General features: G+C 30.8%; 1 long non-coding RNA gene across 2 annotated transcripts; it reads left to right on the top strand.

Moving 5' to 3' along the window:
- The first annotated feature begins 17028 nt into the window (after nucleotides 1-17028).
- LOC18031224 lies at nucleotides 17029-19875 on the top strand. 2 transcript variants are annotated; one of them, XR_002905361.1, is made up of 6 exons: nucleotides 17029-17458; nucleotides 17810-17887; nucleotides 18369-18465; nucleotides 19095-19206; nucleotides 19384-19446; nucleotides 19615-19875. It is a non-coding gene; the product is annotated as an uncharacterized LOC18031224 (long non-coding RNA). The 2 variants fall into 2 exon arrangements; XR_002905357.1 differs by having other exon boundaries at nucleotides 17029-17887.
- The last annotated feature ends 549 nt before the right edge of the window (nucleotides 19876-20424 follow it).

Genomic DNA, 20424 nt, shown 5'->3' with positions numbered 1-20424 from the left:
GTAATAAGGATAAAATTATTAGTTTTTCACTTAAAGTGTTGATTAATGGGCGCATAACTTATAAATTATATGAATGCTCCCCAAATAAATGTTTGTGTTAAATTAATTCGCAATATGTTAATTTTTATCTTATAAATATTTTTTAGGAATAAATTAGAATTGAAAGCGGGAACAAAAAAAGACTGTTGGAGTAATTTGGAAGCATTATTGAGGAGATGTAAATAAATAAAAAAAGAATAAAAAAATAAAAAAAATGAAAAAAGAACAAAAGAACAAAAACCAAGAAATTTGGTTTCTTGTGATGGTCAAGTATTACACATTTCAATGTACATATATATATAATAATAATAAAATAAATAAAGATAATGCATTCCTTACCTATAAAAGGGCAAGGAAATGCAGGGAGCAAGGCATACAGAAGTGAGAGAGCTGAGCAGAGAGAGCTTAAGCCAAGAGAGAATAGAGTGCAGCTGAGTAATTGTGTCTTTTTCTTCCTTATCTTCTTTTGTTGTGTAATCAACTTTCTTGTAACGTATTTCAAAAGTTTATCAAATAAATAGAGTGTTGTGTTTTCTTTCAGTATGAGTGACTAATTTTACTAAGCTAAGGTGAAGGGTGAAGCTCAATGTTTCAAACTATTAAATCTATTATTTTCTCAAATGAGTTTTAAAGTTTATTTTATTCTTTTCTAGTTATTTTTATGTCATATTAATTTACAAATTTCTTTGGATCTGTATCGTATTTTGACATAATGTCGACACATTAATATAGTGTGGCACATTAGGTACTTTATTCCATATTTATCCACACACATAAAATTAAACGATATAATAATTAACTGGTAAAAGTGAGGAAAAATATAAATGAGAGAGTATTAAAATTATAATTTGAATATAAAGAGTGGATTCCGAACTTTAGCATATTTTTAAATTGATTTCAAATAATTTCTTTTCCCCACAATTAATTTTCTTAGTTTTAAATTGACTACTAGATTTAAAATTCCTTGTGGTTCGACCTCGGACTCACCAAGTTATATTATAAGTAGACACTCTTATACTTGGGAGTAATACACTTTTAAGTCGTGTCATTGTACTTGCACTTGAACTCCATTGAATGAAAATGAAACTTTTAATTTATCATAAAAATATCCGTTTATAATTTTATTTTTTTTGTATAAATATTAAATATGAAAAATATTTCATTCACAAATGAAACATATCTCCTTCCACTAAGTTATGATTTCATAACTGAAATATTAATGTCGTAAAATTTTAGATTTATCATTTATAAAGTCATGATATTATAATTTTATTTATTAAAACCAAGATATCATTTATTCATTTAATAAATTATAAACATAAAACAATTAGAATATTTTTTAAACTAAAATTTAAATTAACTTTTAAAAGGCTAGTCTAATAATTAATAACATATATTAAAATTTTAATTTCAAGATATTTGTAAAAGCGTAATATTTTATGTTTATTTTTCATTAAAAAAATTTACTTTGATACTTCGGGCCACATACTATTGATGGCCTATGGGCTGCATGCTAGCCCACCAATAAAGCATGCTTATTACGTGTTTTTTCGTGTGCCGTGCTTTACCCTATCTCTAATCGTGCCGTGCTTTTAGGCCCACGTGTCTAAAATTCTAAGCCCAGGCCAGCCCAGCCCACACGCATGCCATGTCGTGCCATGCTGTATGGACATGTGTCGTGCTTGTGCCATGCCACGTGCCACTCGGGCCATTGGCCATCTTTATTTGAAACTAAATACAAATGACATGTCTATGATTTTCGTTGTTGTTCTAGCATAATGCTCTATATATTTCATCATTAATTATTGTATTATATATATTATGTTAAGAGAAATAAGGGAGAGATTGGCTTAATGTGTTGCCTCTAAAAAAAGATTTTCTGATGAGTTATTATGTAATCGTGATCCAACAATGTAGTTTAGTCAAAGAATTACCAAATGACTAAATCACTCATTAAGATAAAAAAAAAAAAAAAATTATTTCATACTACTTGAAAAAATCACTACATTCTTTAAGGAAAATTGTCAATTTTTCCTACTGAAATCAATATATGCCACTTACCCTCTGTGAGTTTGATGATATCTAAAAACCACCTGGCACAAAAATGTTTAAAAGAAAAGAGGGATAAATAAGTTATTTTCTTGACAATTTATCTTTGGAATATATAATATATATTTTTAATAAGAAAAATGTTTAAAAACTAAAAAAATACTCAAATTAATTTCTAGAAAAAAGAAAAATTTAGCAATAGTCCTCAAATTGATCTGTTAAATTCATTCAAGTAATAAACTGGTTCACCTTAATGAACAAGCTTTATGTCTTATATAAACCCCACTATGCAATTACATCACCAAGCTAGCTATTTAAATCATGATCGTGATAGCAAATGGATAAATATACTCCCGAAAACAATTGAATCATTCGAAATATATTTGAAATTCCTCCATTTGAAATTTGATGAAGACTAAAGGTAAGGTATTTAGTGGGAAATAAAAAAGATACATATATGTATAAGGTTTGGATAGAAATGAAAAGAGTGATGATACAACCACAAACTCTTGTACAAACTTATTTTGTACAAACTAATTTGACATTAATTCATTGGTTGAATGAAAATATAAAATAATAAAAATAGATCATGTGGACCCAGAGATATTTAATTCAACTAATTTTATCATGCCACATCAGTTTGTACAAAATAAATTTGTACAAGAATTTGTGGCTATATTATTACTCAAATGAAAAACCTTACCCACCAAACATTAACTATTGTCCCAAAGAATTTTTACTCAACTTCGGTGATTGGGTATAAAGTGAATTCATTGGCCAATTGAACTATGCCCAAGGGGCTTTTGATTCCACACAATTGTTTGTGATGCATAGGAAATAATAAATCTTTTCAACTTAAAATCTTAACACAAAAATCCCAACAACTCATGTAAAATAGAACAACATGTAAATTATTTAATCTAGTAATAGTTAAAATGATATTATTTGTGCAGTGGCAATTATGATATAGTTATTCATCTACTTATACACAGAGACAATTGGTGTCAAGCATTGAAAAAACATAATTTCGGAGTGATGCATTTATCAGAGTTGTTTAGCCACATCACAATTGTCTGTCTAGCTTCTGCAGTGTATTATCAGCTAAACAATCTAGGACAATATGAAAATAATATTATTTGAAGCATATTTAGGAAACATTAATTGACGACAACAAAAAGCGTTGAAGTTTTAGTAAGTATAGGAGTAGGTGTTAGACTAATTAGGTAACAAATTTAAAAAACTTCAATATTGGCAAAATAATAATCCATATACATGATATATAGAAGTAATTAAGGAGCAAAACCCACTATTCAAGCATTTGAATGTTTGCACTTGCTATTATGTGTTTAAAACTTAAATTAAGTGCATCTTTTAGTTGGATCCTTACTTTTTGGGAAGAACCTAAAATCCATAAAATTTTTAAAAATGTATCATTTATGTAACACCCGAAAATCAAATGAGTGATTATTAGTGTTATTTTGACTGTATTATTATTATTGATTTATTTTCTTACTTGATTGTTATTTGTTTACATCATTATTGTTTTTATTTTTGTTTGTTACTACTATTAATATTAGTATTAATAATGCCTTAGTACTTGAACTTTGTAGTATGGGCCTAGAATTTTTTGTCAGGCCTAGTTTTGTTTGTTTTATGTACAGTTTACCCAAGCCCACTAGCAAAAGAACTAATTATAAATAGTAAAAGAAAACGAGAGCTTGCTTGTCCTCTGCTCATATTGGTCGGCCATTTAAGGTTGGATCTCGCCTTTTATCATTGAAGTACAAAAATTATTGGGTAATTATGGAGGTGCCTAACGTATGCATTTCTATGACATTGAGGTCTAGTCAGTGACTTTCTACTACTATTAAAAATGGGATTTTAAGATATATAAAGTTATAGGAACTAGTTCCTTAAAGAGAATGAAGCCTATAATTTTACTTGTTTATGATGATGCTAATAGGAGGTCAATTTTAATGTTAGGTTAGGGTCGTTAGTTTACAAGATTAAGCTTATTGTTATAACTTCCGAGAGGTAATAAACTAGACTTTAAACTAGGATCACAACAAACATAAACATTTGTGTATCACTTTGTCCATTTGCACAGCCAATGTATGAATGACCTTTCATTAATACTAATGTTGCAATGATCTATGGGAAAAATAATTGGTCAAGCTCTATATAGCTTTTTTTTTTGGTGTATTAAACTATCTAGTATCCGAAAACCACATTGGGGCCCGACTAGTGGTCCTACCCAGCTCGTTTTTTTTTTCCTATTGTACTAGAGTTTCCATTCTTAATAAATCAATGTTTTATACATTTTACCATGAGTTGGTTTCTTCACCACAAGCTGGTTATTGAGTGTTCATTCATTTATATTGTTATTAAGGGTTGCAAGACATTTTAGGAAATGCAATTATTTTTAAAAAATATTATAGTTTATAATTTCATGCTTTTCTTATTTTTTGTATTTAGTTTTAAGTGAACATTTCCTTGATCAATTTCATGTATCTACTGTATTTGTAAGATTTTTGGTTTTGCTCGATAGCTGGTGATGGCAAATATTTTGTGTTTGCCAGATGCTGCTGGCTGTGATTAGGGGTGATATGTTAGATATTGCTAGGTGTTAGTTATTTACTTTTAGCATATCAGTGATATGGTTTGATTACCAATTTATTTGGCGTAATGGATCATCAATTTATGTACTTTTAGCATTTTTTTCTTAGCACATAATATGTATTTTGGTACTTTAATTTTAGGTTCTAGTTGATTGCTGAATTTGGCAGAACTATTTGAGAACAATGTAATAATTTGCCAGTATATTCATTCAATGGTCATATATTTATATTAGATTGCATTTGCAAATTTTTTATTTTTTATTTTTTTTTTATTTTTTTATTTTTTTTATTTTTTTTATTTTCTCAAATAAATGCTGACACCATGGTGTTAGTCTTTTGATGGTTCTATTGTAATAGATTTTTTTTAATTCCATAGTATGATTATTCTTATGATTCTATTGTATTAAAATTTGTCTCATAGTATATTGTTTGAATCCACGAACACCAAAGACATTGACACTAATTTATAGTGTTAGTATTTATTGAATACACATTTTATGATACTAAAACTCGGTGTTAATGAAACATATCATTGACACTATTTAAATATCTCTAAAGGTCATTTTTCTTTGTACTAGTGCTTGAAATTTTACATCTGATGGTGTTGATTATAATTTTACATCTGATAGTATTGACTAAAATGTTGGATCATAAACTTGATCCAAGATGAATAAATTCAAGCCCAAATACATAAAAACTTCTTGTGGTAGGTGTGGTTGGTGAAGTAGGTGAGTGGTAGGTTTTAATGAATGGTGAGAATTTATGTAGTAGTTGAATAAATGAATGGTTGTGATTAGTTTGTTTTATATATAAATACCCCCTCTCCTCTTTGGTTTAAACATCAAGTGAAGTAATAAAAATCTCTAAGGAGTAGAAAGTGAAAAATAAGAGTTGTAGTTGGTGAGGAGTGTTGTTGAAGAAATAAAATAGTGTATTTTTTTAGTGTTTAATTTGTTGATTCTCCAACAAAGTGGTATCAGAGCTAGTGTTCGATGCTATATATAATCACATAGCATATCAAATCGAAGATCTCGACGAGAGGAACGCGACACCGCAAAAATCAGCCCAATCGAAGTCCGAACTCACCCACACTTGCCGCCAGAAGTTTTCTGTCCTGAAGCTGAGTCGACTCTCTGAGTTAAACCAAGTTGAACCGAACCGAATCAAGCCGGACCGAACCAAGTCAACTACATTGTCGTTGACCATTGACCGACATTGACCGTTGACCAAAAGTTGACTCGAGTCCCTCCCAAGGTTTTTCGACCTGCTGGATCAATCCATGCATTCAGAATCTCAAAATTCTCACTCAATTTGTGAGTTATGGCAAATTGTGGTATGATGTTATTTTAAGTTCCACAATTAAAGGGAAGTAAGTTTAACAATTGGAGTATTAAAATAAAGGCTCTATTGGGTGCACATGACGTATGTGATGTCATGGAGAAAGGCTTTATTGTGCTAGAAAATGAAGCCACTTTAACTACGGCGCAGAAGGAGAATTTAAAAGACTTGAAGAAGAAAGAGAATAAAACAAAGTATCTCATCTTTTAATCATTAGATGAAGATATTCTTGAAAAGATTGCCGGTACAACCTTCTCAAAAGAAGCATGGGAGAAACTAGAGACTTCTTACAAAGGAGCAAAGCAAGTTAAAAAGGTTCGTCTCCAAATATTACGAGGATAATTTGAGTCCTTATACATGAAGGCATCAGAGTCAATTTTTTACTACTTTACTTGGGTTGTGACCATTTCCAATGAATTAAAAAGAAATGGCGAGGAGTTAAAAGATGTAAGGATCATTTTTTTAAGGGTAGAGGTAACATTCTTTTTCGTACAAAAGATGGCAGCTACCAAATAATTTCGAATGTTTACTATGTGTCCAATATGAAAAGCAACATCCTTAGTTTGGGTCAACTCTTACAAAAATGCTATGGTATTCACTTAAAAGATTGTAGTCTTTTCCTAAGAGATGACAAATGAAATCTAATTACAAAGGTAAAAATGTCGAAGAATAGAATGTTTCCTTTAAATATTCAAAATGATGTTGCAAAATATCTCAAAGCTTACCATACATCAATCACCTTGATCAACTTTGTGAAGAATGTTTACTTAGCAAGCAGTTCAGAAATGACTTTCCAAAGGAGTCAAACTCAAGAGCTCAGAAGCCACTCAAGCTCATTTATACTGACGTGTGCGGTTCATTCAAGCCAATCTCCCTTGAAAAAAATAACTACTTCTTTCTCTTCATAGATGATTTTTAAAGAAAAACTTGGGTATATTTTTTGAAGTAGAAATAAGAAATCTTCGAAGCTTTCAAGAAGTTTAAAGCTACAGTGGAAACAGAAAGTGGATACTAGATTAAAGTCATGAGATCTGATCGAGGTGGAGAGTTCACTTGCAAAGAATTCGTAGAGTTTTGTGAAGCAAATGGAATTCGACCCCCTTTGATAGTTCCAAGATCCCCCCAACAAAATGGTGTTGCAGAAAGAAAGAACATAATCATCCTCGACATGGCAAGAAGCATGCTTAAGAGTAAGAGGCTACCTAAAGAATTTTGGGCTGAAGCAATATACTTATCCAATCAATCTCCAACAAGAAGCGTGTGGGCCAAGACGCTATAAGAAGTTTGGAGTGGAAGAAAGCCCAACATCACCCATCTAAGAGTTTTCGGAAGCATTGCCCATGTACATGTACTAGACGAAAGTAGAGCCATGCTGGATGACAAAAGTGAGAAGTTCATTTTCATCGGCTATGACAACAACTCCAAAGGATACAAACTTTATAATCCAAACAACGGGAAGATCGTGATAAGTCGAGATATAATTTTTTATGAAGAAAGAGAATGAGATTTTGGCTCTAGTGTGGATGACTTCAACTTCTTTCCCATTGAAGAAGATGATCATACACAGATAAAACAAGTAGAACAACAACAAGAGATAGCTACTCCACTTATCTCACCAGCATCAACCACATTTAAAGATTCACTGCCATCTTTCTTAAAAGAAACAACTGAAGAGGGTACAAGGAGTCTTCAAGATCTCTATGAGGTAACTGAGAGACATGATAATCTCACTCTCTTTTATCTCTTTGCTGATTGTAAGCCAGCCACTTCCAAGGAGCTACACTAGATGAGAAGTGGAGAATTGCAATGGATGAAGAAATCAAAGCCATTGTAAAGAATGATACTTGGGAGCTTACTACTCTTCCTAAATGTCACAAGGCGATCAATGTCAAATGGGAGTATAAAACGAAAAGAAATGCAAAAGGAGAAATTGAAATGCACAAGGCGAGGCTAGTTGCAAAAGGCTATAGTCAAAAGGCTGGCATAGACTACGACAAGGTATTTTCTCCTGTAGCTCGACTTAAAACTATTAGACTTATTATTTCTTTGGCTGCTTAGAACAAATGGATGTAAAGTCTGCTTTCTTGAATGGATTCCTTGAAGAAGAAATTTACATTGAACAACCATTAGGTTATGTGGTGAAAGGACATAAAGATAAAGTTTTGAGATTGAAGAAAGTTCTTTATGGGTTAAAGCAAGCACTAAGGGCATGGAATAGCAAAATTGACAAGTATTTTCAAGAGAACGGCTTCACCAAATGCCCATATGAACATGCTCTCTACGTCAAAGAAAAAGCTGGAGACATTTTGATTGTGTGCTTGTATGTGGATGATCTCATCTTCACTGGAAGTGATCCAAGCTTATTTGAATAGTTCAAGAGAGTGATGATCAAAGAGTTTGAGATGACTAACATCGGACTGATGACATATTACCTCGACATTGAAGTCAAGCAAAAGGAAGAATGCATATTTATCTCCCAAGAAAGCGATGCAAAGGAGATTCTCAAAAGGTTCAAGATGAATTATTGCAAGCCTATAAGCACGCCAGTGGAATGCGAAGTCAAGTTATCTAAACATGATGAAGTCGAAGATATAGATCCAACATTCTTTAAAAGTTTGGTCGGAAGCCTACATTATTTGACATGCACAAGACCAAATATGCTTTATGATGTTGGACTTGTGAGTCGATACATGAAGAATCCAAAGACCACTCATTTTAAAGTTGCAAAAAGAATCCTTTGCTACATCAAAGATACAATTAATTTCAGCTTGTTATACTAATTTTCTAATGATTACAAGATTGTTGGATATAGCGATAGCGATTGGGGTGGAGATGTAAATGATCGAAAGAGCACCACAGGATTTGTGTTCTTCGTGGGAGATACTGCTTTCAAATGGATGTTAAAGAAGCAACCAATTGTCACGCTATCCACCTGTGAAGCTGAGTATGTAGCTGCCATATCAAGTGTTTGTCATGCAATTTGGCTCAAAAATTTGCTGAAGGAGTTGGGTTTGCCACAAGAAGAGCCAAGCAAGATTTGTGTTGATAATAAATCAGCAATTGCTCTATCCAAGAATCCAGTCTTTCATGATCAAAGCAAACACATAGATACTCGTTATCTTTTCATAAGAGAGCGTATTGCAAGAAAAGAAGTGCAAATTAAGTATGTAAAATCACAAGATCAAGTAGATGATATCTTCACAAAGGCGCTAAAGTAAGAAGACTTCGTAAAATTCAGAAGTTTTCTTAGTGTCACAGGATCAAGTTTAAGGGGGGTGTTGGATCATAAACTTGATCCAATATGAATAAATTCAAGACCAAATATATAGAAACTTCTTGTGGTAGGTGTGGTTGGTGAAGTAGGTGAGTGGTAGGTTTTAATGAATGGTGAGAATTTATATAGTAGTTGAATAAATGAATGGTTGTGATTAGTTTGTTTCATGTATAAATACCCCATCTCCCCTTTGGTTTAAGCATCAAGTGAAGTAACAAAATTCTCTAAGGTGTAGAGAGTGAAAAATAAAAGTTGTAGTTGGTAAGGAGTGTTGTTGAAGAAATAAAATAGTGTGTTTTTTTAGTGTTGAATTTGTTGATTCTCCAACATATAATGCCTTTTAGCCACTACCCATCAACGACAATATCATATTGACCTACAACTTTTAGAAGACATGTTGCCTACATTATGTTGTTATCTTCCAATAAAAATCTTACTATCGTGTTGATCTAATCTTGCAGCCACTAACCCTCACCAGCAATATTGATAGAGCCATTAGTGGTGTTGATGATGTCACGACACCTTGTTTTCAAAATTTTTTGATACTATTAATAATTGAATTTTAGTAATAATATATTTTATTATTTACTAATAGCTTAATAATTAATTGAATGCATCTTAAAAATTATGTCTATTTAAGCAAAAAAAATTCAACAGTATTTTGAGACAAAATAATAAGTACTCTTGATGTATATACTGTCTCTAGTTGAATTCTTGACTCATGTTTTCTCATGACAAAAGTTCAATAAATAAATTAATCCTAAACTAAAATAATAATAAAAAATCATCAAATTAATCTTAAAACTAAAATACAAACAAAAAAATTGATACTATTTTACTTTTACTTTACTTTTAAGGTTAATTTGATAAGTTCACATTTTTTTCTTTTCTTTAATATCTCTAAGAATATTATTGCAAGGGTTTTTATTGGAAATGTAAAAAAAAAATGATAAGGTAAGAGTCTAATATAATTAGCAAGTGTGTCTTGATGTATTTTTTAAAATATAAGACAAAACAGGCACTTAAATCATAATATAAGAATTAAATAAGCATTTTTTCCTTCTTAAAATTTACGTATCACTCAAATTTCTCTAGATTCAAATCTCTTTTATTCATGCATGTTTGATTAGAAGAAATGAGAGAAAAGGAAAGGAATGAAAAGGGAAGAGAGGGAGAGAAAATGAGGGAAAAAGAAGATCAATCTCAATTTTATTATTTGATTTGCCATGAAATTCATTTCTTTTCCCTTATTCCTTTCCCCTCTTCACCGATTCTCTTCTCTCTTCTTTCATTTCTTCAAGTCTTAACTGGTCAGTTATACCCCTATAATTCACATTAATGGTTTAAAGCTCATTTTATCAAAGTTTCTTAGTTATTTTTTTTACAACATTAAAAGTTAAATTGTTTGCTTAATAATTACAATAGATTTAACACCACAAAACTTGAATGTTTTCACATTGTTTATCACTTTTATTATTCCTCTACACACATAAGTCCCCCACTTTGATTTTTTTTCTTTTTTTTCACTTTCAACATAATATTCTTACATTAGTGTACAATCTATTCACTTTCATGATCCTTTATCTACAATTAATATGTTGAAATTCACCCAAGTCAAGAAGAATTTAAAGATTCTGGTGATTCAAGAGATGATGATATCGAGCATGATGAGGTGCAAAATCATTGGAAGATAAGTGTTCACCAAAGCCTTGTCGAAGACAAAGAACCAAGTGAATCGGAACCAAAAGCTATTGAATTTCAAATTAAAAGATCTAAAAGAGTGAGGAAACTAATGCAGTGGTTGCAGAAGAAGAAGAAAAATAAAACAACTTGAGATGTTTGAAGAAGCAGCAGAGAATTCTAATTGGAAGAAGGCAATGGAAGAAGAAATTGCCGCACTGAAGAAAAATTAGATATGAGATCTTGCTCCAAAACCAACGGTTGCAAACCAATATCTTGTAAATGGGTGTGCAAGATTAAAAAGTGCCCAGATGGTTCAGTTGAAAGGTAAAAGGCTTGGTTGAGAACTTGAGGATTCTCACAATAATACAGGCTAGACTATGATGAAAAATTTTATCCAGTGGCAAAGCCCACAACAATAAGAGTCCTACTTGCACTCGCAACTAGCAAGGATTGGAAACTGTAGCAGAAAGATGTAAATGGAGAATTAGATAGAGAGATCTCTATGAATCGGCCAAGAGGATTTGAGAATAAAACTCATCCGAAGTATGTATGCAAGCTGAAAAAGAAACTTTATAGTTTAAAGCAAGCACAAGGGCATGGTATGATAAGATTGTTGAATTTCTAACTCATAGTGATTATTTAGTGGCATATGTAGATTCTAGCTTATTTGTCAAAGTTAATGAAGTAAAGTTAGCAATTGTACTAGCGTATGTGGACGATTTGATTTTTACTGGTGACGATGAAGAAGAGATTCAATGAATAAAAAAAAACTTATTAGTTCATTTTTAAATGAAAATGCTTGGTTAGCTTAAGCACTTCCTTAGTCTAGAGGTTGATTGAATAGAAAATGGTATATTTCTTTGCCAATAGAAATATCCCAAAAACTTGTTGAAGAAGTTTGGAATGTTGGAATGTAAGCCAATCTCAACTGTAATGAAAGTCAATGCAGAATTGTACACACATGAAGGCAAAAATTTAGAAGAAGAAACGGTGTATCGACAATTAGTAGGAAGTTTAATCAATCTAATGTTGACTCGACCAAACTTTCATATGCAGTTGGTGGAATCAGTTGGTACATGCAAAATCTGAAGAAGCCTTACTTGGAAATGGCTTGACGAATACTAAGATATATGAAAAGTACAGTTGACTTTGGTCTATTATACAAGAAAGATGAAGGTTACAAGCTGATTGGCTATTGTGACAATGATTACGCCAGAGATCATGATACAAGAAGATAAACTATGTTTTCAAAATTGGATCTAGAATAGTTTCATGGTGTAATAAGAGATAACCAACTATCACTATTAACCATTAAAGTGGAGTATAAAGCAGCAACGACAACAACTCAAGAAAGCACTTAGTTGATGCAGTTGATGAAGGATTTATAACAAACAATAGATTATGTAGTACCATTATACTGCAATAATCAATCAGTGATTAGCATGGTAAAAAATCTAGTTTTCATGCAAGAACTAAGCATGTGGAGGTGCATTATCACTTCATCAGGGAAAAGGTCATACAAGATGAAGATGAAATGCGCTATATCAAGACGAATGATCAAGTTGTGGATTTTTTTACAAAAATATCCTGGTATCGAAAAGTTCAAAGAGTTCTGCTAACAACTCAATATGGATCGAAAAATGAAAGTTGGTGTCGAGGGGGAGTGTTAAAAGTCCAACACCAATTTCATGATCCAATCCAATTACATTTGTCCAAGCCCAATCCATGCAAGCTTCAAGAGACATGTAGAGAATGAGAGATATTTCTAAAGCTAAAACTATCTAATAGTTTTGAAAATATGTAAAGTCTAGATATTTCTTGAATATTTGAAGATATTAACAAAACGTGGTTGTTCAATTTTTGTAATTTAATATTTGTGTAGTTTGTATTAGTTCTAAGATTCTATAAATACTTTAAGCTTCTGGTTGTAGGCATTAAGTGAAGACTAAAGAATCATAAAAGAGAGAAAGAAGAGTGAGCCGTGAATGTTGTAGTGTCCTTTCTGTAAAATATCAATAAAGTACTTTAGTTTAGTAAAATTCTTCTGTTGCTTAATTAATTTTGGTTTTGAGCGGTTTAGTCCTCTCCGTTTTGTCAACAGAAACAACCTTTAATGCCATAATATTTTTTCCTACTAGCAAAAATAAGAAGATAAATCAATTAAATCGAATTAAAATTCCAAAATGATATTTTTTTGAATAGTGAAATTCAATCAAAAACGTGAATGAAATAAATTTGAATTGACAATATGGACTTAAGTGTTGTATTTTTAAAATATTTAATTTCTAAATTTCTTTCAACAAACAACAAGGACTCAAGAAACAATAACCTTAAAATCATCATAGTATATTTAGTCTAAATCAAAATCACCTTTTTTTGTTCGCTTATTTTTAATTTTCATTTTTAAAAGATAAATATATGGGTAAAGGTAAATCAATTTTTTAAATTTCTGCAATAAAATCTGTATAATTCAATAGACAACAAATTTATAATATTTATCAGTAAAATCTCGTTAAATTAATACTTGATAAATTGATAACTTTGACTAAATAATAGCTTTTGTCGGTCTCGACTTGGGTAACGTGGTAAATTAATAATGATATAAATTTATTAGATAATAAAATTTAAAAAAAATTATTTTTTTGCAAGATCCAATTAACGCATAAATTAATAATTAATTAATTTGAAACTAAATATATATAATATGTCTATGATTTTCTTTGTTGTATTAGCATAATTCTTATCTATTTGATTGGTCATTGTTGTATCTATATGCTATGTTAGGAGAAATAAGAGAGAGGCTAGCTTAATATGCTACCTCTAAAATGTCTTTTCAGATGAGTCACTATATAATTGTGATCTAGCCAATGTAATTCAGTTAAAGAATTATCAAATGTCTAAATCACTTAATGAAGATCAAATTAGAATTGTATCATATAACTTGACAAAATAACTGCATTCTTTAGGGGAGATTGCCAATTTCTCATACTGAAATCAATATAGACTACTTACCCACTATAAGTTTGACAATATCCAAAAACCGTACGACACAAAATATTTTTAAAAAAAAGATAAATCAGTCATTTTCTCAATAATTTATCTTTTAAATATATTAAATATAGGATGGTTGTGTGAGATGAGTAGATACCTTTTGGAGGCCATAATTTGGTCTTGAATTATTTGTTTTGGGCTATAATATACTGTTTTGAATGAAACCTAGAATGACTTTTGCCAATCTTTCCACGATTGAGCTGAAAAATTTTGCTTTTTTCTTGTTTGTTTTTTAGTTTTAAGATATTTTTCATTTTTCCTGTTTCTTTTAGGATTTTTATCGTTTTTCCTATATGTTGGATTTGAATGTCGTTTGTTTTTTTTTTTAATTTAGAATAGGAGAATTTTATTATAAAACATATTTTGGATTTGCCTATTTTGGTAAATTTACTATATTTAGGATTATTATATAAAGGGGCCCAAAAATCTTAATTTTGTTAATTCAAAATTTCTCAATAAAACTTTTATATTCAGAAACGTTTTTACATACTAACGAAGTAGAATTGATAGGGTAGGAAAACACTAGATATTGTTCTAGTACCAAGTTAACGAATTAGATTACGCTCTAATCAAAGTGTAATTAGATTTCATTCTAATCCAAATAACTCAATAAGATTTTTAGTAACTCGTTATGCGAGATTAGATGACACTCTAATATAAACAACTCTATAAGAGATATTTTGATGGATAATCACAAAGGGAATTTTGAAGACAGTTTTATTGAATACTTGAAACTAAAGTTATAAAAATAATAACAAGACTTCTCTATATATAATAGAGTAAGTTTACTTTTCTAAGTTTACTTTAAAAGGAAACTAAATCACAATTATAATAGAGATAAAAGACTAATGTACTAACTTTAATTAATATAAACTTGAAACTTATGTAGTGTATATTTTTTTGTCTAAAAATTAAATAGATCTAAATTTGACCGAAATTTGAATATGAATGCATAATTTTGAATGATAGGTTCATTTTTTATTTTTCAATATTAAATTAAAAATGTTATGTTGTTTGTTTTAGGAAAATTATCCACCGACCACCTATTTTTTCACCATTTTCCAAAAATATACAAATCTTTTTTTGCTTCACCTGAAGTTAACATTTTTTTTCATTGGTCCACCACCGTTATAATACCGTTTGAACTTTGCTGACATCATAAGGGCAAAATTATCATTTCACAACGACACAGTGGTGGTCAGGTGCAAAACAATATAACTTCAAGTGGAGTTCAGCAAAAAAAAATTAAGAATTGTGTATTTTTGAAAAAATAAGAAAAAAACAAATGGTCGGTGGATAATTTATCTTTTATACTTGAGGGTAAAAAAGTTATTTAAACAATATTCCATTAGTTTTCTTAACGGTCTCCAAATAAAAGTGGATAAGTAAAAAGAAATGTAACTTCAGGTGGATTCCAGCAAAAAAAAATGAATTGTGTATATTTGAAAAAGTTCGAAAAAAAGGTAGTCGGTAGATAATTTCCCTTTATTTTATAATAAACAAATTAAAATATACGAAAATCAATTTTTGAACATAAGTGTAACATGTCCTTTAAATTATTAAACACTTTCTTATTTATTTATTTATTTAAGAAACCTCGATGGTATAAGATAAAGAAAAGGACAATTATCCATCGACCACCTATTTTTTCGCACTTTTTCAAAAATACATAATTCTTAATTTTTTTTGCTGAACTCCACTCGAAGTTATATTATTTTGCATTTGTCCACTTCCGTCTTCAAACTGTTAAGAGAACTAATAGAATATTGTATAAATAATTTTTTTACCCCCAAATGTAAAAGAACAATTATCCACTGACCACCTTTTTTTTACGTATTTTTTGAAAAATACACAATATCTATTTTTTTTGCTGAACTCCACTTAAAGTTATATTGTTTTGCACCTGTCCACTTCTGTCTTCAAACAATGTCATTGTGAAATGATAATTTTACCCTTATGATGTCAGACCAGTGAAAAAAATATTAACTTTAGGTGGCCTAAAAAAAAGATTTATATATTTTTGAAAAAGATAGAAAACATAGGTGGTCAGTGGATAATTACCCCAAAGAAAATTACATCCATTAAAAAGAAAGTAGTTCGCTTTACTCCTCAAATAATGTATAGAGCTAAAAAAAAAAAGGAGCCAAAGCTCTAAAGTAAAATTATTATTAACATGCATGAAATAATCCAAATATAAGAAAGAAAACAAGCAATGGTATAAATAACTTAAGAATTCATAAGCATCATCTGTAAACAGTCAGACTAAGTGAAGTCATGACAACAGGCCCCAAGATGAGCCAGAAGGTCAAGCACACTACTGCGTAGAAGTTCATATCATGATGTACCGCGGATTTTGGAAAGCCCAAAGGGGCTCCCACGACAGGATTTTTTTTTTGATAATAACTTCGATAAAGAAAGTAATTTATTAGATAAAATTCAAGAACCTAGACCATGTTGTATAACTGATTTGGAGAGCCTAAGAGGGCTCCAACCTCTGGCCCTTTTTTTTTTAATAACCTCGAAAATGTCAGAAATAAATTAAATGAAAGTCAAGCGGAAGGACATAATGAGCTATACTTCTTAAGATGAATAAGTGCAAAAAAAAAAATTTATAGATTACCAATGCAAGAAAACAGGCAATAGATGACAGACAGTTTATGACAGATTCAACTTATATCATAATAGTATGATAGGCTCGTGATAGAATTTTCAATCTATCATGAATTAATGATGATTTTATGACAATATTATTTTCTATCACAAATTTATAATGGTTTTGTGATATAATTATTGTTTATCACAAATTTATGACAGAATCGTGATAAAAATTTTCTCTGTCAAGAAATTATGATAAAAAATTTACTTTGACTATGTTTGACCTAAAGTTTAATATATTATTTTATTTAAAAAAACAAAAGGGAGCATTTTAATAATTCAAAAAAGAAAAAAAGAGAAAAGAAAAACACTACTGTCTTAACCCATCAAGCCCCAAAATCACTAACACTCACACCCAAACACTCATCACTCTCTCACGACCAAACCCTAGAAAGCAACCTTGCACTCAATCGATCGAGCAAAACACCATCCTTTCACCGGCATTCAAGTATATTGTAACTATGCCCGCAATGTTGTTTAAAAATTGTAGCCCGTTGTTGTCGGCACCATTTTGCTAGTAGTATTAAAATGCTGGGTTTGTTGCTGCTGTGTCGCGCGGGGTTCGAGTGGCTGCTTCTACGTTGCGTGGGAGTGGCTGCTGCTACGTTGCGATGCTGATGCTATTGGGTCACTACTGCATCGCGTGCTGCTGGGTTGTTGATGGGTGATGGCTGTAATTGTTGTGTGAGTGTGTAAGGCAGTGAAGGTGTGGCTGTCGGCTGCTGTTTGTTGTTGCTTTACGGATGGTATGGTGAGTGATTTTGGGGATTTAGGTTTTTGGTTGTTGCTTCGTGTGAGAGAGAGGGCAGCTGAGGGAGGCAATTTGGTTATTTGGGGATTTAGTTTTTGGTTGTTTTATTTTGCTTTGTTTTTGATTTTCTAGTTTTTTTCTATTTCAATTTTTTTATATATTATAAAGCCTCTTTGTAAAAAAAAAAAAAACCGGTAATATATGTTAACATATAAAAAACTAGTAATATATGTCATCAACTGCAGTGGTATTCTTCTACACCATTTTTTTGACAATCGAATTCCTCTTTTCATCTTGGCTTCCACTTGTGAATTTCTATCTAGTTCATGCTTTTCCTGTTACCTGTGCTAGGTGGTGAAATTTTTGGTAGAACAGATGTAAAAGAACGTGCTGATGCGGTTTCGTCTGTAGTTGCTCTTATTGGGGTTGGTAAGAAAATTTGTTTAATAAGCATGTAGTTTTGTGTAAAGACTAGTAATATTTTGGTGTCTACTTTTGTAGCCAACTAGGATAATGCTTTTTCAAAATAAAAAATACTTCCAGTCGTACTATTGTAACCTTAAAATGATAAAAAGTAGTTGAAAATGTTAAATTTGACTTCAACTCTTCTCACAATGGTCAAAAGTGTCCAAATGAATATCCTATAAGCATCAGTTACTACACTTCAGAGATAGTCATATGCGTGTTGTCTCCTGTCAACCTATTTGTCAACTTAGGATGGTGTTCTTAATTTCTGGTTATACAAGATTGAGCATGTTCCTAAAAACTTGGTTGTACAACATTGAGCATGTCCCTGAAAACTACCTCTCCCACGGTTTGTTTATTTATTCCTTGTTGGTTTTCCTTAAACTATTTAATGCTTTGCAATCCTGTTAATACATACTAACTACATATTGTCAACATGTTTTAGGAGGTTCTATTCTTGGAGTTAAGTTTCTAGATCCCCTTGCCGGTTTAGTTATCTCAGGCATAATCCTAAAAGCTGGACTTGAGATGGGTTATCAGAGGTACATTATCTGTTTTCCTTTATATATGTACCATCTAATTTGTTGCCCACTCTGTACCTTCTTTGTTTTTTGTTTATACTTGTGATAGTTTTTAAAAATTGTAGTTGTTTAGCCCCTAAAGAGGCCAAATTGCATCCAGTTTTAAGTTTCCACTTCCTTTCCTTTTCTTTTACCTATTTTCTTTGACATTAGTTGTGGTTCTTTTGGTTTGTCCATAAGATTATAGCAATCTAACTTATATCAAAGTCTTTATGAGTGGATTTCAAAGCTCAATCAACTCTCATAAAAAGGCATTTCCCTGGTTTTCCTGATTGGATTTTGTTTTGAACTAACATGCACTTATGTTTATTCTTTGTTTAGTTCTTTGATTCAATTTTATTGTAGAAGAACATACTTTTGTCCCCTGTAGACCAATTGTATTCCTTTTTTTCTATTTATGGGGTGATAATCCTTCAATTATAACTTTTTTCAAAACAACATCCATCTTTGTTTCATAATTTTAAGTGCTGAAGTTAAACTTTTTTTTTAACTAAAAAAAAAAGTGTTCTTGAATGACATTAGAGAAATTGTCTTTTGTGATTTTATGATGTAGCTCCTTGTTTAACGTGTTCTTTTGGGATTATTGTTAGTGTCTTGGAACTGGTGGATGCTGCAATCCCAGTAGAAAATTTGATGCCTATATGACCAGCAGAAAATTTGACGCCTATACAAGAAACAATACTAAAAGTTGAAGGAGTCAAGGTATGTACTAGACTTTTTTGTAAATTTAAAATATAAACTGTTTGATTTCTACCTGTGGGATTCCATAATTTAATTTAGCACTATACTTTCTTCGTCAGTTTTAGCATTCACTGCTGATGAAGTTAAGAATTTTTGTCATTGTTCTTGCATTCTTGACAAATGAGCCTTTCTCTGCAGGGGTGCCACCGTTTGAGGGGAAGGAGGGCAAGTTCACCTCTGTACCTTGATGTGCATATTGTGGTAGGTTCTTTAGATTATTACATGCTTTATATTTAATATAGAAGTTTGGGCTAGACCATGAAACTTCATCCATATAAGAGTACTGAATCTTAAATATGATGCCCACATGCATTTCAGCCTCTTAATTTTCCTTATTCTGCTTGGTGTTTGAATCAATTTTGTTCACAGGAAGCTTGCAGGTCGCTTTGTAAGTTTCAATTTTCGTTTAGAGTGCTATCGGAAGATGATATTGTTGCTGGAACTTTTACAGGAAGTCTTGCTAGAAATCTTATTGTTGGAGTACTTGCATTAATTTTTGGAAGTTTTGTTGGGTAACTTGGCTTGGTGGCTGGAATTCTTATTGCTTTTCTTAGAGTTTGATTGGAATTTGACTGCAATTTTATACTTTGGGATGGATTTTTCAATTTGGGATGTTTTATTATGTATTGGTGGAGATCACATTGGATATTAGATGTATTTCTTTTTAAATTAATTTTTGGATTGAATGAATGTTAATTGATATTTTTTGTTATGATATTTGTTTTATTAATTAATTAAATTTGTAAACAGGAATTCATTAATAAATTATAATTATAATATAATTTTAGAAAAAAATCAAAACTTTATGATGGAAAAGCCATCATATATTCTATCATAAATAATTTCCCGCCAAAATTGAATAATAAATTTTCAAATAATAATTGAATTTCTCATTTAAAAATTAAAAAAAAATGGCGCAAAAATTTAAATAAATTTAATTTTTAATTTAATTATTTTTTTACATTAAAATATTATGTGACAGATATATGATTATGAAATGCTATTATAAATTTATGACGGAAAATATTCTGTCATAAATTAATGACAGTGACATAGATGACGGATGAATTGTCTGTCATACACCCCTTTTTATGACAGTTATTTCCCGTCATCTATTGCCTGTTTTCTTGTAGTGTACGGAGGCAAATAATGAAACGGATCATAGTAAGGGAATTCATT

The sequence above is a fragment of the Citrus clementina genome, unplaced genomic scaffold (genome assembly GCF_000493195.1).
Source record: "Citrus clementina cultivar Clemenules unplaced genomic scaffold, Citrus_clementina_v1.0 scaffold_9, whole genome shotgun sequence".
Taxonomy (NCBI): domain Eukaryota; kingdom Viridiplantae; phylum Streptophyta; class Magnoliopsida; order Sapindales; family Rutaceae; genus Citrus; species Citrus x clementina.
The sequence above is the reverse complement of the archived record's forward strand: the minus strand, read 5'-3'. Positions and strand labels throughout refer to the sequence as shown.